At 53.7% G+C, this 13,916-nt stretch overlaps 2 long non-coding RNA genes across 4 annotated transcripts in view; one reads left to right on the top strand and one right to left on the bottom strand.

Moving 5' to 3' along the window:
* The window catches only part of LOC129624518 (uncharacterized), a 72,193-nt gene that overhangs the window by 26,873 nt on the left and 31,404 nt on the right, over positions 1–13,916 (top strand). The gene's annotated exons all lie outside the window — the stretch shown is intronic.
* On the bottom strand, positions 5,594–10,911 carry LOC129624519 (uncharacterized). 2 transcript variants are annotated; one of them, XR_008700999.1, is made up of 3 exons: positions 10,816–10,911; positions 9,672–9,916; positions 5,594–6,299 (listed from the first exon to the last, which is right to left on the bottom strand). It is a non-coding gene; the product is annotated as an uncharacterized LOC129624519 (long non-coding RNA). The 2 variants fall into 2 exon arrangements; XR_008701000.1 differs by having other exon boundaries at positions 9,672–9,913.

Here is a 13,916-nt window from a genome sequence, read left to right as displayed (position 1 = left end):
TGGCTGACACGTCCTGCTGCTCCTTACGAGATGCTCAGGGCAGGGGCAGGGTTAGTAGGGGAGTGAGCACCCCTTACTCGTGAAGAACACATGACCTCTCTGTCTCCCCCTGAGAAGCCCTGGGGCAGGGGCCCTGGGATCACAAGACATGCCTGCCTTGCTGGCTGAGAAAACTGTTTTCCCCAGAAAGGAGAGAAAGGTGCTTTTCCTTCCCCATTTCTAGACTCTCTTTCCTTCGGGTGTTTTGCACAAGAAGACTCTGCTGGTCATGCTGAGGAGATGCCTTACAGGATCGGGAGCGGGTCCCTGGCTGCTTCCCAAACAGCTGTGACTGGGTTAGCGTGTCAGGGACAAGCCCTGAGGAGCGATTTAGAAACCACCACATCTGGAGAAACCATCTGGATGCTGAATGTGAGGGGCACAGCCCACCTGTCCTCGGGGTTCCATCACTTCTGCAGAAACTGGGGTTTTCTAGTTTGGTGGACCTGATACTTCACATTTAGCCCTTTCCTAGGCATTTGGGGGAGAATGAAGCATTGTCCTCATTTTCAGAGAATTCAGCACTTTCTGCAAAAGATGGTTGAAAAAACTTAGTAGTAATGCCAGGCCTTGCCTTTTCACACTGTTCATAGGATTCTCGAGGCAAGAATGCTGGATTGGTTTGCCATTTCCTCCTCCAGTGAACATGTTTTGTCAGAACTCTCCATTATGACCTGTCTGTCTTGGGTGGCCCTGCACGCCATGGCTCATAGCTTCACTGAGTTACACAAGCCCCTTGACTGTGATGAGACTGTGATCCATGAGGGGGAGAAGTATCAACCACCTCAGATATGCAGATGATACCACTCTAATGGCAGGAAGTGAAGAGGAACTAAAGAATGTTTTGATGAGGGTAAAAGAGGAGAGCGAAAAAGTTGGCTTAAAACTCAGCATTCAAAAAACTAAGATCATGGCATCCAGTCCCATCACTTGATGGCAAATAGATGGGGAAAAAGTGGAAACAGTGGCAGATTTTCTTTCATTGGGCTCCAGAATCACTGTGGATGGTGACTGTAACCATGAAATTAAAAGATACTTGCCCCTTGGAAGAAAACCTATGACAAACCTAGACAGTGTATTAAAAAGCAGAAACGGCACTTTGCCGACAGAAGTCCATCTAGTGAAAGCTGTGGTTTTTCAGTGGTCATGTATGGATGTGAGAGTTGGACCATAAAGAAGGCTGAGTGCCAAAGAATTGATTGTAGTGCTGGAGAAGACTCTTGAGAGTCTGTTGGACTGCAAGGAGATCAAACCAGTCAGTCCTAAAGGAAATAAACCCTGAATATTCATTGGAAGGACTGATGCTAAAGCTGAAGCTCCAGTACTTTGGCCACCTAATGTGAAGAGCCAGCTCTTTAGAAAAGACCCTGATGCTGGGAAAGATTGAGGGCAGGAGGAGAAGGGGACAACAGAGGATGGGCTGGCTGGATGGCATCACTGACTCAATGAACATGAGTTTGAGCAAGCTCTGGGAGATTAATGAAGAACAAGGAGGCCTGGTGTGGTGCAGTCCTTGGGGTCACAAAGAGTCACATGTGACTTAGCAACTAAACAACAACCACCATGGCCTAGATAAGAACTTCTTATTGATTTTTCAGACAGTTTTTCAGAAAGAGCAACCTGGAGGAGAGGAGAGGGTGTCCCGGGTGGGAGAAGGTATGAGCAGGTGTGGAGGTGGATGCGGGGAATTGCCCAGGGATCTGGGGGGAGAGGGAGAGGAGAAACAGGGGAGAGGGGGCGGGGGAGAGGGTGGGGGCCAGTTTCTCTAGAGAGGCCCTGGTCCCAGGGGCCAGAACACACGGACTCCCCTTGGGCCTGGCTCCCCACTTTCTTGCTCTGTGACTGGGTGGTGGACTGTCCCATTTGGGCCTGGCTCCCTTCTCTGTGAGGCGGTGGCAGGCGCTGTACCGCAGGGTGGTCCAAGGATGAGAGGAGGGGCTGCGCTAGTGCCCTCAGGAGGCTCCTGACCCAGGATGCAGGGCCCTGGGTGTGTGAGGTGCCGTCCTGGGAAGGAGGTGGAGCTGGGCAGGGTGCAGACTGCAGACCCCAGGAGAGCTGGGTCGTACCTCAGGCCTGAGGAGCGTTTCTGTCTGGAATTCTGCTTTAAAAGGGCTCCTCCACCTTCCTTCTGTTAGCTGATTTTAAAGGCGGTCTCTCCTTTTGTGAGCAATTAGCTCCCTCTGGTCCGCTTCAGCCTTTGTTTCTGGGGGGTCACCCTGTTCCCCGCCTCCCCACCCCGCATCCCTGCACTGTTCTGTCTGTGTCACCCGTGGGGACCCAGGAATGCAGCGGGCGCCTGCACTCGAGGGACTCACCAGATGGCTGTAGCAACACTTGGCTTCTCCTCGTCCGTTTTTAGAGCCTTCTGTCTCAATGGAATGAGAAACAGTAAAAATAGCCCAAGCAGGCGCTTCAGAGGTATCTTAAATTATTCTCCACTCGTCTTTCTTCCTATGGTGTGAGTATCTTTAGCTTCTGTAGAGGGACAGAGAAAAGAAAAGAAAAGAAAATTCCTGGTCGCCACGAGTGCTATTTCTACCCAGGGGTACGTTGTATTTCTGTAGAAATAGCTTGGGGGCTGGGAGCCTGTGCTAGTGGAGAGCCAGCTCTTCTGCCTCTCGGTGCGTCAGCAGAGGGGGTGCGCCTCCTCTGAAGCAGCCGCATCCCGCCCCTGAACTCCCTCACCCCCACCATCGGCTTCTGGAGAAATGGCCCAAGGGACTGGGCTCAGACCTGTGACAGACAGGAGCCAGAGGGGCGCACCCGTGGTGACAGGGCCTTAAGAGGGGACACCTTCTGTGTGGCCGTGCTGGTCTGCTGCATGGGGGTGTCCCCATCCAGCAGCACCTACCTTTGGCCATGTGAGCCTGGCAGGAGTTTGAGGTTGCCTCTCTGTTTTCTCATGAAAATGCTTCCTCCTGTTGTTCAGTGTTGGTGCTCTAGGACAACAGAACCTACAATATCAACTCAGCAGAGTGAGCGAAGTCCTTTCTGATGAATGTGTGTGAGTCTTTCTGTAGTGGGGAGGACGACCGGGTGTGGGGTGGGCCTGTAGTCACCCACAGGCTGACAGGGGCAGGCCTGGCCTCTGACCCAGGAGCGGGGGGCAGCCAGCCTGCATCCTGGAGCCTGGGTAAGTCCCCCCTCCCCCTGCCACCCGCTGCCCAGGCTCCTTGGCGTGCATGGCTGTCCATTAGGACAGCGGCCTGCATTCATTGTCTGGGGTTTACCTCTCTGCTCCTTCGCTCCTGGGTCACTCCCAGTTGGGGTGGAGCTGGGGGAGACCATGGCTGGGGACTGCCCCCAGCTTCTGTGTTTTTACACACATAGCAGGAGCCATGCAATGCCACTTGGCTTCACTATTCCTTATTCAGGATGAAAGGTTCTATAAAGGATGGAAGAGGAGCAGACAGTCCACAGTTTCAAGCAGGACAGAGACTGGTTCTGAAGGGGAATGTGTCCTGGTGGAGGTCAAGAAAATGTTTGTTCAGGAGCTGGAGGGCGTGGTGGGCTTCCTGGAGGAGGGGCTTCTTAGGGGGCGGGGCTGGCTGTGCAGGAAGGGGAATGTGGGCCCTGGGAGGAGCGAGTCCAGGGAAGGGGGTGAAAGGAAGCCCATGGGGACAGGAGGGACTGGCCGTGCTCACGGATGGGCTGGCATCCTGTCGTCGCCGTGCACGAGAGTCTCGGCTGTGATATCCTAACAGTCGGTACCCAGTCCAGAGCCTGACACCCACCCTACTGAGGCCACCTTGGCCTCACTCCCCTCCTGACCCAGGGTCAGGGGGAGATGGGCCTTCCCTCGCCCAGCTCTGCTCTAGTGCTTCCGGATTCCAGATGACAGTGGTCCACTTGGGGGGTCCGTTCAGTGGTCCACTCAGGGGTCTGTCCAGCGGTCTAGGCCAGCAGCCCAGAGTCTGCACTGCAGGGGCTGGACAGGAGGGAGGTTGGGCTGGTGGGTGCTCAGAGACGGTGGATGTGGGGGTGGCGGGAAGGGGGGTGACCAGGGTGGGATTGCAAGCCCGGCTGCCTGGGGAGGTGGTGGTGCTGACAGAGAGCAGACGGTTAGAGAAGGAGCCAGTTTTGTTAGAGGATGAACCTGGCCTCAGACACGCTGCCTCCGGCCCAGGTTGTCACAGGGTGGTCTGGGAGGACAGTCAGTCTGGAGGGAAGCCCGGGGTGTCTGTGTGCAAGGCATGTTGGGGCTCAGTGGGGTGAGGGCAGAGTGGGAGGGGCAGGGTGGAGGTGTGGGGAGAAGGGGGGCCCTCGATGGAGTCAGGTGCTGCCTCCAAGCGTCTTGGGGTTCAGAGAAGATGAAACCCCCAAAGGGTCCCAAATGGTCTTTTTCCTTTTAGAGGTGGGGTCACTGAAATTCAAGGAGACCCAAGAGAGGAGAGAGGAAACCAGCACGTGAGCCGTGAGCAAAGGCAGGTGTTGGAAGCTTCAGGAGAATGCTTTGTTTTCTTGGTACTGTCTCCTGACATCTCGGGGTCCCAGTGTCCCTGGTGGTGATGAAGGCCTCCACTCGGGTATTCCTCACCAAAAGCAGACTTGATGAGGTTTAGAGGTAGCCTCAACTTTGCCCAGATGGACAGGGCCGGGCTCAGCACCATCTGGGGTCAGGGCTCAGGTACTGGAAACAATGAGAGGAGAAAGCCCCCGAGTCAGTAGAGCCCTGCCCCAGCCATAGCTGGGCCGCTGGTAACAGAGGTGAGGGCCACTGCACCTTTGCTCTGTGGCGGGTGGTAACTGGGGCAGGGGTGGGGCCGGGAGCCCTCCCTGGGCTGCAGTGCCAGAGTGGGACCCACCGGGACTGCTGGGCTGACGCCCTGGGCTTGGGTTTCGGGGGTGGGGACCTCCGGCAGGCGGGTTGGCAGGCAGCCCAGGTTCTGGAATGTGTGCTCTGCCTGGTGGGCTCACAGCTTGGCATCAGGTTCCTCCAGGACTGCAGGGAACAAAGGCAAGTGGCTCCAGGGCTAATTAGCTGGTGAAAGCCCTGGGGTGGGGACTGGGGGCCCAGGCGCGCTCCCCTGCCTCTGGGGAGCCTGCTTGAACACTCTTGGGGTGGGGGTTCCCCAGGCCAAATGGTGCACCTAGGATCGGAGTCGGGGGAGGACGTGCTGCTCGGCCCATGGAGTGGCCAGCAGTGACCCGGGTCCAGGAGAGGGCCCTGGGCGCCCGTCTTGCTGTCCTGGCCCCTGACCTGTGGGGTCACAGGGGTGTGTGCAGAGACAGCCTCCCACCCCGCACCGGTGGCCAGCTGCATTTGGGCTGGGGCCCGGCCGTGGCTTCATGTCTTGTGGAGCGAGGCTCTGTGCGTGCCGTGTGCTGTCCCGTGTTTAATGTTCCCGTAGGGGCGGCTGAAACGAGGGCCAGGCTGTGGAAGGCTGCAGGGCTCCTGGGACACCAGCCAAATTCTTGGGGGAACGTGTGTCTGGATTTAGTGGAGTCTTAGGTTTGAGAGAGTCAAAAGGTCTTGAATATTTGGTGGGAAAAATAAGAGTGATTTTTCATTCAAAATCATCCAACTCAGGGCAACTCAGATTTACATGATTAAGAACACTGTTTATTTAACAAAAGTATTTACAACAGGAATCTTCTAATAAGAAGTCTTTCTCAAAGGCTATGAAACCTAAGAAGGTGTTTAACTTACAGCTTTTAAGGTGTTCATCTCATTTAGAAAGCAAGGTCTCCCTTCTTCTGGCCGGGGTCCCTGGGAGAAGCTCTCAAAGTGGATAAAGGGATGGGTTAGCTGCTGCTGCTGCTGCTAAGTCACTTCAGTCGTGTCCGACTCTGTGTGACCCCATGGACGGCAGCCCACCAGGCTCCACCGTCCCTGGGATTCTCCAGGCAAGAACACTGGAGTGGGTTGCCATTTCCTTCTCCAGTGCATGAAAGTGAAAAGTGAAAGTGAAGTCGCTCAGTCGTGTCTGACTCTTAGCGACCCCATGGACTGCAGCCTACCAGGCTCCTCCATCCATGGGATTTTCCAGGCAAGAGTACTGGAGTGGGGTGCCATTGCGTTCTCTGATGGGTTTGCTAATCAGGTTTTAACACAAAACCCAACTCTCTCGTGGGCACAGCCCCTTGCACCTGTTCCCAATTCAGTATTTCCTCTCTCAGCAGCTTCCTCAAGATTCAAGATGTAGGACCAACTCTAGAGGCCTCCGTAGGGCTTCATGGAGGAAGTAGATGTTGAAAATATTCTCCTCAAAAGTTCTTCAAAACTGCTCCCAAATTGGTTGAAGGTGATGATTGTTTTTCTAAAAGGATGAAAGAATCAGTGCTTATTAGTGCATCTGGGAAGGTTTGCTGGTGGCAGAACCTGGCTGTTCAGGGTGGTCATTGAGCAGCCCCTGGCCTGGGAGGGTCTCTGGCCTCGCCTGCCAGCCCCCACCCCCAGACAGCTGGTTCTGCCTTTTGACTGGACCTCTGGGGACGTGTCAGGACAGAGCCTGGGAACAAGCAGGCACCCCTGAGTGGAGAGTCTGAGTCTTTGTTCTATCCTGAGTGTTCTCCACACACCCCCCAACTCCGTCTCCTCGGCTGCTAATCCACGCCGAGGTCCTGGACCACCCTTGGGACTCCTCGAGTTTTCTCTGTGAAGCATGTGAGGTGATTTGACAGCTGGAGACCTTCCTGTTAACAGCCATTATAATAAAACATTCCCTCAAACCAAATTCGACAATTATTAACATGTTTAAACAGAAAACGATGTTTACTAAGGCATTCTTCCTGGGCTTAACATATCCTGTGAGGAGGGCGGGGTGGGGGAGTGGGGTAAGTGGAAACCTCGGCTCTACCTGTGGTTCAAGGTAAAGTCAGAGCCGCTGCTTTTGGTGAGCAGTGCAGAAACCCTTTGACACATGCCGTGGGTAGTGACAGCCACCTCACTGGGGCACTCAGATCCCAAACTGCCCCCCACCTGCCCCCCGCCCTGAGACTCTGACAGGGCAGCTCTGCTCAGGAGGCGAGACCCAGGGACGGGCAAGAGGGGCAGGGCCCAGGGGCAGGCCCCGATCTGCTGCCCCAGGGCACCCCGGCGCCCACACAGCCAGGGCGGTGCTTGCTCACTGCCTCGTAGCAGTGGTTTAACTTGTGTGGGGCTTAGACGTCTGAATTATTTAAGGCTGTGAACCTTCCTGGTGAGGTTGGGGGTGCTGCGCCTGGCGAGGCGAGCCTTGCTTTCCTCGTCCTGAGGTGCACATGCCGGGGCCCAGGCCTCCCAGCCTCCACGGAGTCTTGCAGCAGCTGGATGGGTTGGGGGTGGGCCCGGGCTGCTGTGCTGGGCGAGGAAGTGACAGACCGCGTCTCACCTCCAGGGCTCACAGGCCAACGGCCTCCACACGTTTACACACACAATGCCACTATTTACTTCTTTAACAAAAGAAAAAGAAGTGTGTGTAGATGCGGTGTGGGGAGCAGAGGAAGGGGGCACCGCCTCTTGCTAAGACCATGGGTCGCAGCCCTGTCTGAGGATAGTCTCCGGGCGACAAGTGTTCACCCTGTGCCGGGCCCCGTTCTAAGGGCTGTACATGTGCCTGCTCACTTAATCTCCACACCAGCAGGTGTGCCACACCGCTTTGCAGTGAGGAAGCTGAGGCCTGCAAAGGGCAGAGCAGGGGTGACAGGCAGGTGGTGCGGCTCAGAGTGGGGTGCTCACTGGGGAAGGGGTGCGCCCCAGGAGGAAGGAATGGTCCGTGTGCAGCCCGGGGTGAGGATGCTGGACACGTCTGCCTCCAGGGTGGCCTCTTCACAGGGCTTTTGCAGGACGGCCCAGGGTGGGCTCCTGACATCAGGCCCTGGGGAGAGCACTGCTCCTCTGGGTGATGGCTGTGGAAGGATTTTGAGCACAGAGGTGAAACAGACAGAACGTGACATTTCACACTTCACAGCGCAGCACTCAGCATGGAGCGCCTCCACTCTGTGCTCCCATCGCCGCCCCCACCTCCAGAACTTCTATCCCTTCCCAAAGCAGCACTCTGACCCCATGAGACAGGAGTTCACCACGTGCCCCTCCCCAGCCCTTGGCATGCCAGTTCTATGCGCCTGACTGCTCTAGGGGCCTCGTGTAAAGTGGAATCATACCATGTGTGTCATTTTGTGTCTGACTCGGTTCACGCGCCGTGATGTCTCCATGTTCGTGCATGTTGTAGCCACTGGCAGAGTCCCCTTCCTTTCTAAGACTGAGTGATGTTCCACCTTCGTCTCTGTGGGCGCATGGTTGCTTCCACCACCTGGCTGCTGCGAGTTGAGGGACTTTAGGTTGGGAAGGGATGTGTCAGGTCTACATTTGCCAGGCACAGAGGTGCCAAGCAGACAGAGCCGAGGCCACGTCTGTCTCACATTCCCTGCTCTGAGCGACTCTGCAGGAATGTCTGTCAAAGGTAGAGAGTAATCTTACATCTTAGAATTGAAGTAAGGGATTAAATGAGAAAGGAATGAGATAAAATGACGTATGAAGAAACACACACAAGCTGTAAAGCATGGCATGAATACTGGCTCTTACCCCCATTGTTGTCTCTGTGTTTCTGGGCAAACTGCTTCTGAACTCAGAATCCAGTCATTACGACAGCTTCATTACGACATAGTTCCCTCCTCAGAGCTCCACAAACCCAGATTTCCTGCAGCCGTCTCCATGCTCAGGTGAGTGTATGTGAGATGTCTGAAGTTCACTTTGCACAGAAGCTCTTTTTCCAGTGTAAAGGCACCCATGTATTTCATGTGGCTCTGTGTCCTAGCTCACCTTGGGATTGTGCTTGAGTGGAGAAAGATTGGAATCCCTGACCACATTAAAATACTTCATCATGAAAAACCTAAGACACAGAGCCAGGGAATGAAGAGGAGTGTGAGCACTGGTGAGTCCGTCAACCGACTCCACAGCGACTGTGCTCTGCTGCTTTGCCCACACTCTCCTTTTATACAGGTAAAGAAATACCTGGAGCAATATTCTGTTTTACTCCTGCTTGCTTCAGACTGCATCTCTAAGAACTATGGACATTTCTTAGGTGACATGAGGCCAGTGTTAGAATTAGTAACACTGATCTACTTGCATAACTGAATTACCCTGCTTGGCTTAAAATTGTTCCCTGATGCTTGGTTGTTCCCATGGGCCTGCGGGTCTCGGCTCAGCAGGCTGTGACAAAACATGAGAGCTGGGCTGGCGTGAATGGTAGACAGCCGCTTCTCACAGCTCTGAAGGCTGGGAGGTCCACAGTCAAGGTGCTGACCGATTAGGGATCTAGTGAGACCATTCCCCTGGCTGGCAGACGGCCGCCTTCTTGCCGTGGCCTCACGTGACAGAGGGCTCTGGTCCCCAGCTCGTCTTATGAGGGCACCAGTGCCATCATGGGGCCCTGCCCTCATCATCTCATCTAAACCCAGCTGCCTACCGAAGATCCACCTCAAGATGCTGTGATGCTGGGGGTTGGGGTTCAGCTCGTGAACGCGGCGGGGACACAGACATCCAGCCCGGAGCACCCACACCCTCTCACACACGGCACTTGTTCATAACGTCCCTTGAGTTATGAATTCTTATTAGAATTATCAATTCTAACGTCTGCACACAGAGCAGACCATGCCCCTCACGAACTCCCGCAGAACCTGGGCTGCCCCACAGTGTCCCCTGTTCTGACCTTGTCCTCTGGCTCCATGTTCAGCCCTTGAACTTGCCCTCTCACGGCCGTGTTCCCTGCAGGTGGAGGTTGGCTCTGGAGGGCCAGTTTCCTTCAGGCTCACCGTGTGTGGCAGGAATGCGTCCCAGGTGCTCTGCTCGTCTGTGCCCGGAGCCCCGACACCTGCTCATCCCAGCTCACTGCTGCTGAGGGTCACGGTGGGCTCCGAGTCGTCTTTCGAATATGCCGTCAAAGTTATGGTTCTTCTTATTCAGAAGTGAGACAGTTAATTGTAAAAGGTTTACAACATATAGATAAGCAAAAGAAATAAAACCATCTTAACATCCTAGCCCTTGATAGCTGCCATTGAAGTTTTGATGTGGGACCTACTATTTCTTTCTTATGTATAATTACATTATAACCACATCTTCCCACTTACTGTGAATAGCTTTTGATGTTGTGAAATATTCTTTTACTGTGTCATTGGCTGTCTAGTCCTCAAATACTAGAATCACTATTTAATTAACGCACCACTTTCGTACAAGTTGTGAACATTGCGAATCCCCTGTCCAGAATGCTCATTTGGATTTGGCCCCAAAGCTCTTGGAGAGGACAGACCACTGCCTGTCTGCTTCCTAGAACGACTGCTGTCTCTTCTGGGGCAAGGTGGGGTGGGGGGATGTGGAGGTGTTGGGGTGATGGGGGGTCATGGAGGGTTGAGGTGATGGAGAGACTGGAGGGTTGGGGTGATGGAGGGACTGGAGGGTTGGGGTGATGGGGGGTCATGGAGGGTTGGGGTGATGGGGGACCAGAGGGTTGGGGTGATGGGGGTGTAGAGGCTTGGGATGATGGGGGGACTTGGAGGGTTGGGGTGATGGGGACGTGGAAGCTTTGGGTGATGGAGGGACTGGAGGGTTGGGGTGATGGGGGACATGGAGGGTTGGAATGATGGGGGCACATGGAGGGTTGGGGTGATAGGGCAGGGTGGGGGCTCGGGGTGATGTGGGCAGGGTGGGGGGTGCCGTGGGGGGAGGGCTGTAGACTGGGTGCCCTCTGAAAGCTTTCTGAGGTGCTGAGAACAATCTTGTGTCTTGCCTGACATGGTGCTGGTCTGGGACCTGTCCCACAGTGACGGCCGATTCCCTGTACTCAGCCCTGTACTCACTCCCGCAGTGTCTCCCGGGAGCTTCTTGGAGCCGCAGGCCCTCCCAGACGGGCTCAACCAGAACTTGCACTTTAACCAGATGCCCTGGGGTGAAGTGGGAGAGGCACTTCCTAAAGCACTTTTACCCAATTATCGCCTAGAAATGCTGGTCCATTTGTGAAAAGAGATTCACGTGGGAGGAGCGTGCTAAGTTCAGCTGAGGGTAGAGAAGTGCTTGGTAGGCAGCTCCCCGGCTGTCTCCTTCCCCTGGATGCAAAGGGCCAGTCGGACCAGGGGCTGGCTTCTGCGGTTCAGGAGCAGCTTAGCAACTGAATGGCTTCAGCAAGTTAACAGTGGTCTTGGTTTCCTCCTCGGTGTGATGGAGACTATGTTCTTTCACAGGTATGGTGCGAGGTCTACGTGAGGCAGGAACACAGTGCCTGGCATGCCGTCTGCACTCAGTCAGCTGGGCTGCGCCCACAAGTGCACGATAAGGTGGTGTTGAGAGCGAAGGGCAACTGGTGAACATTGCTTTGGGGAATCCCAGGATGTCGAACTCTTCTCCTCCTACTTTTTCAGCCACTGATCAGTTTTAACAGCTGGTTCCATGTAGAGAATGTGACAAAAACCGTTTTGGATTAAACACATCCATGTTAAGTTCAGAGCAGCCACCCACTATGTACCATATGCTGTCTTATTCTTTAACCAAATGAGAGGAAAAAAAGGAACAGCTCACTTCCCCTCACTCTTTGTAAAAAGGTCTTTCTCTTCAGTACAGGCTGAGGCTTAAATGTGCTTTGATTCCAGAGAGATTGTGTTTACCAAGTATTGATACCTTCATCTTTAAGAAGATCTGGCTGGTTCAGTTCTGTTTCATTCCCAAGGGAGTCCCCGTGGGGTACACCCTTGAATGTTTTCTGAAGTCATTGAGATGGAACCACTACCAGATGCAGTGTGAACTTTTCCAGCCCCTAAAATAAATTCTTGTGAACCAAGCTCTGTGGCATGAAGATCACCATGTTGAAGGGTTAATACACGATGGCGGGTTTCTTACCGATGGACCTCCTGACAGTCAGATGTTGGATTCTTGTCCTGGGACTGAACCTGGATGAGTCAGGTGCTCTGGAGTGAAGTGCCCCCCCACGTGGACAGCGGTCTCTGGGGGGCGCTATTTGGCTCTGGTGAAAGGAATCTGTGAACACGCTTACCTGCATGAATATGCAGTCACATGTCACCGTGTCCTGGTTATTTTGTGTCTCTTTACTTTTCTGCGCTTCCAGCTCATACTTCAAACTCAGCTTCTTAACAGCAACGTTCCAACTCCTTCCCATGCCATGACTCTCCCCTCCCCTGAAGGAAAGACAGCCCTGTGCTGCTGACCTAAACCCCCGGCTTGCTGACTGTCAGGGCTGCACAGGTCTCCTGACCTCAGACCACAGACAGCTGCTTGTTTCCTTTGGAGGCGTCTGTTGCTCCTCCACCCACTTATCCTTTGAGTGACTATATTTTCAAAATCAGTTTGTATCTTCATTGTCCCAGCTTGTAGATTCTTAGGAAAAACTTTCTCAGACCTCATGAAACAATTGAGGAAGCTTCAGGGCAGCCTTTTCCTGAAGCTGAGTCAGTGCAGCAAGGGGAGGGTTCCTGCCTGCCTTCAGAGCGGCCCCACGGGGAGGCCCCGTCACTGTCTGACTGGCCACTTGGTTTGAGGACCTGGAAGGAGGAATTTTTTTTTGGTAAATATCAGTTTAGTTCAGTTCAGTTGCTCAGGCATGTCTGACTCTTTGCGACCCCATGGACTGCAGCACGCCAGGCCTGCATGTCCATCACCACTCCTGGAGCTTGCTCAAACTCATGTCCATCGAGTCAGTGATGCCATCCAACCATCTCATCCCCTGTCATCCCCTTCTCCTGCTTTCAGTCTTTCCCAGCATCAAGGTCTTTTCCAGTGACTCAGTTCTTCCCATCAGGTGACCAAAGGTATTGGAGTTTCAGCTTCAGTCCTTCCAGTAAATATTCAGGACTGGTTTCCTTTAGGATGGACTAGTTTTATCTCCCTGCAGTCCAAAGGACTCTCAAGAGTCTTCTCCAATACCACGGTTCAGAAGTATCAATTCTTTGGCACTCAGCTTTCTTTATAGTCCAACTCTCACATCCATACTGGAAAAACCATAGCTTTGACTAGATGGACCTTTGTCGGTAAAGTAATGTCTCTGCTTTGTAAAGTAATGTCTCTAGGTTTGTTATAGCTTCTCTGGTGGCTGAGAGAGTAAAGCATCTGCCTGCAATGCCGGAGACCTGGCTTTGATCCCTGGGTGAGGAAGATCCCCTGGAGAAGGAAATGGCAACCCACTCCAGTATTCTTGCCTGGAAAACCCCATGGACGGAAAAGCTTGGTAGGCTACAGTCCATGGGGTCACAAAGAGTCAGACACGACTTCACTTTCACTTTCTTCCAAGGAGCAAGCATCTTTTAATTTCATGGCTGCAGTCTGTCTAGTCAAGGCTATGGTTTTTTCAGTGGTCATGTATGGATGTGAGATTTGGACTATAAAGAAAGCTGAGTGCTGAAGAATTGATGCTTTTGAACTGGTGTTGGAGAAGACTCTTGAGAGTTCCTTGGACTGCAAGGAGATCCAGCCAGTCCATCCTAAAGGAGATCAGTCCTGAATATTCATTGGAAGGACTGATGCTGAAGCTGAAACTCCAATACTTTGGTCACCTGATGTGAAGAGCTGACTCATTTGAAAAGACCCTGATGTAGGGAAGGATTGGGGGCAGGAGGAGAAGGGGATGACAGAGGATGAGGTGGTTGGATGGCATCACTGACTCAATGGACATGGGTTTGGATGAACTCTGGGAGTTGGTGTTGGACAGGGAGGCCTGGGGTTCATGGGGTCGCAAAGAATCGGACTGAGTGACTGAAGTGAACTGAAAGTGAAAGTGAAGTTGCTTAGTCGTGTCCGACTCTTTGCGACCCCGTGGACTGTAGCCTGCTGCTGCTGCTGTTGGTAAGTCGCTTCACTCATGTCTGACTCTGTGCGACCCCATAGACGGAAGCCCACTAGGCTCCCCCGTCCGTGGGATTCTCTAGGCAAGAACACTGGAGTGGGTTGCCATTTC

This window comes from Bubalus kerabau, chromosome 12, assembly GCF_029407905.1.
Source record: "Bubalus kerabau isolate K-KA32 ecotype Philippines breed swamp buffalo chromosome 12, PCC_UOA_SB_1v2, whole genome shotgun sequence".
NCBI lineage: Eukaryota > Metazoa > Chordata > Mammalia > Artiodactyla > Bovidae > Bubalus > Bubalus kerabau.
This window is presented reverse-complemented; position numbering and strand designations above follow the sequence as displayed.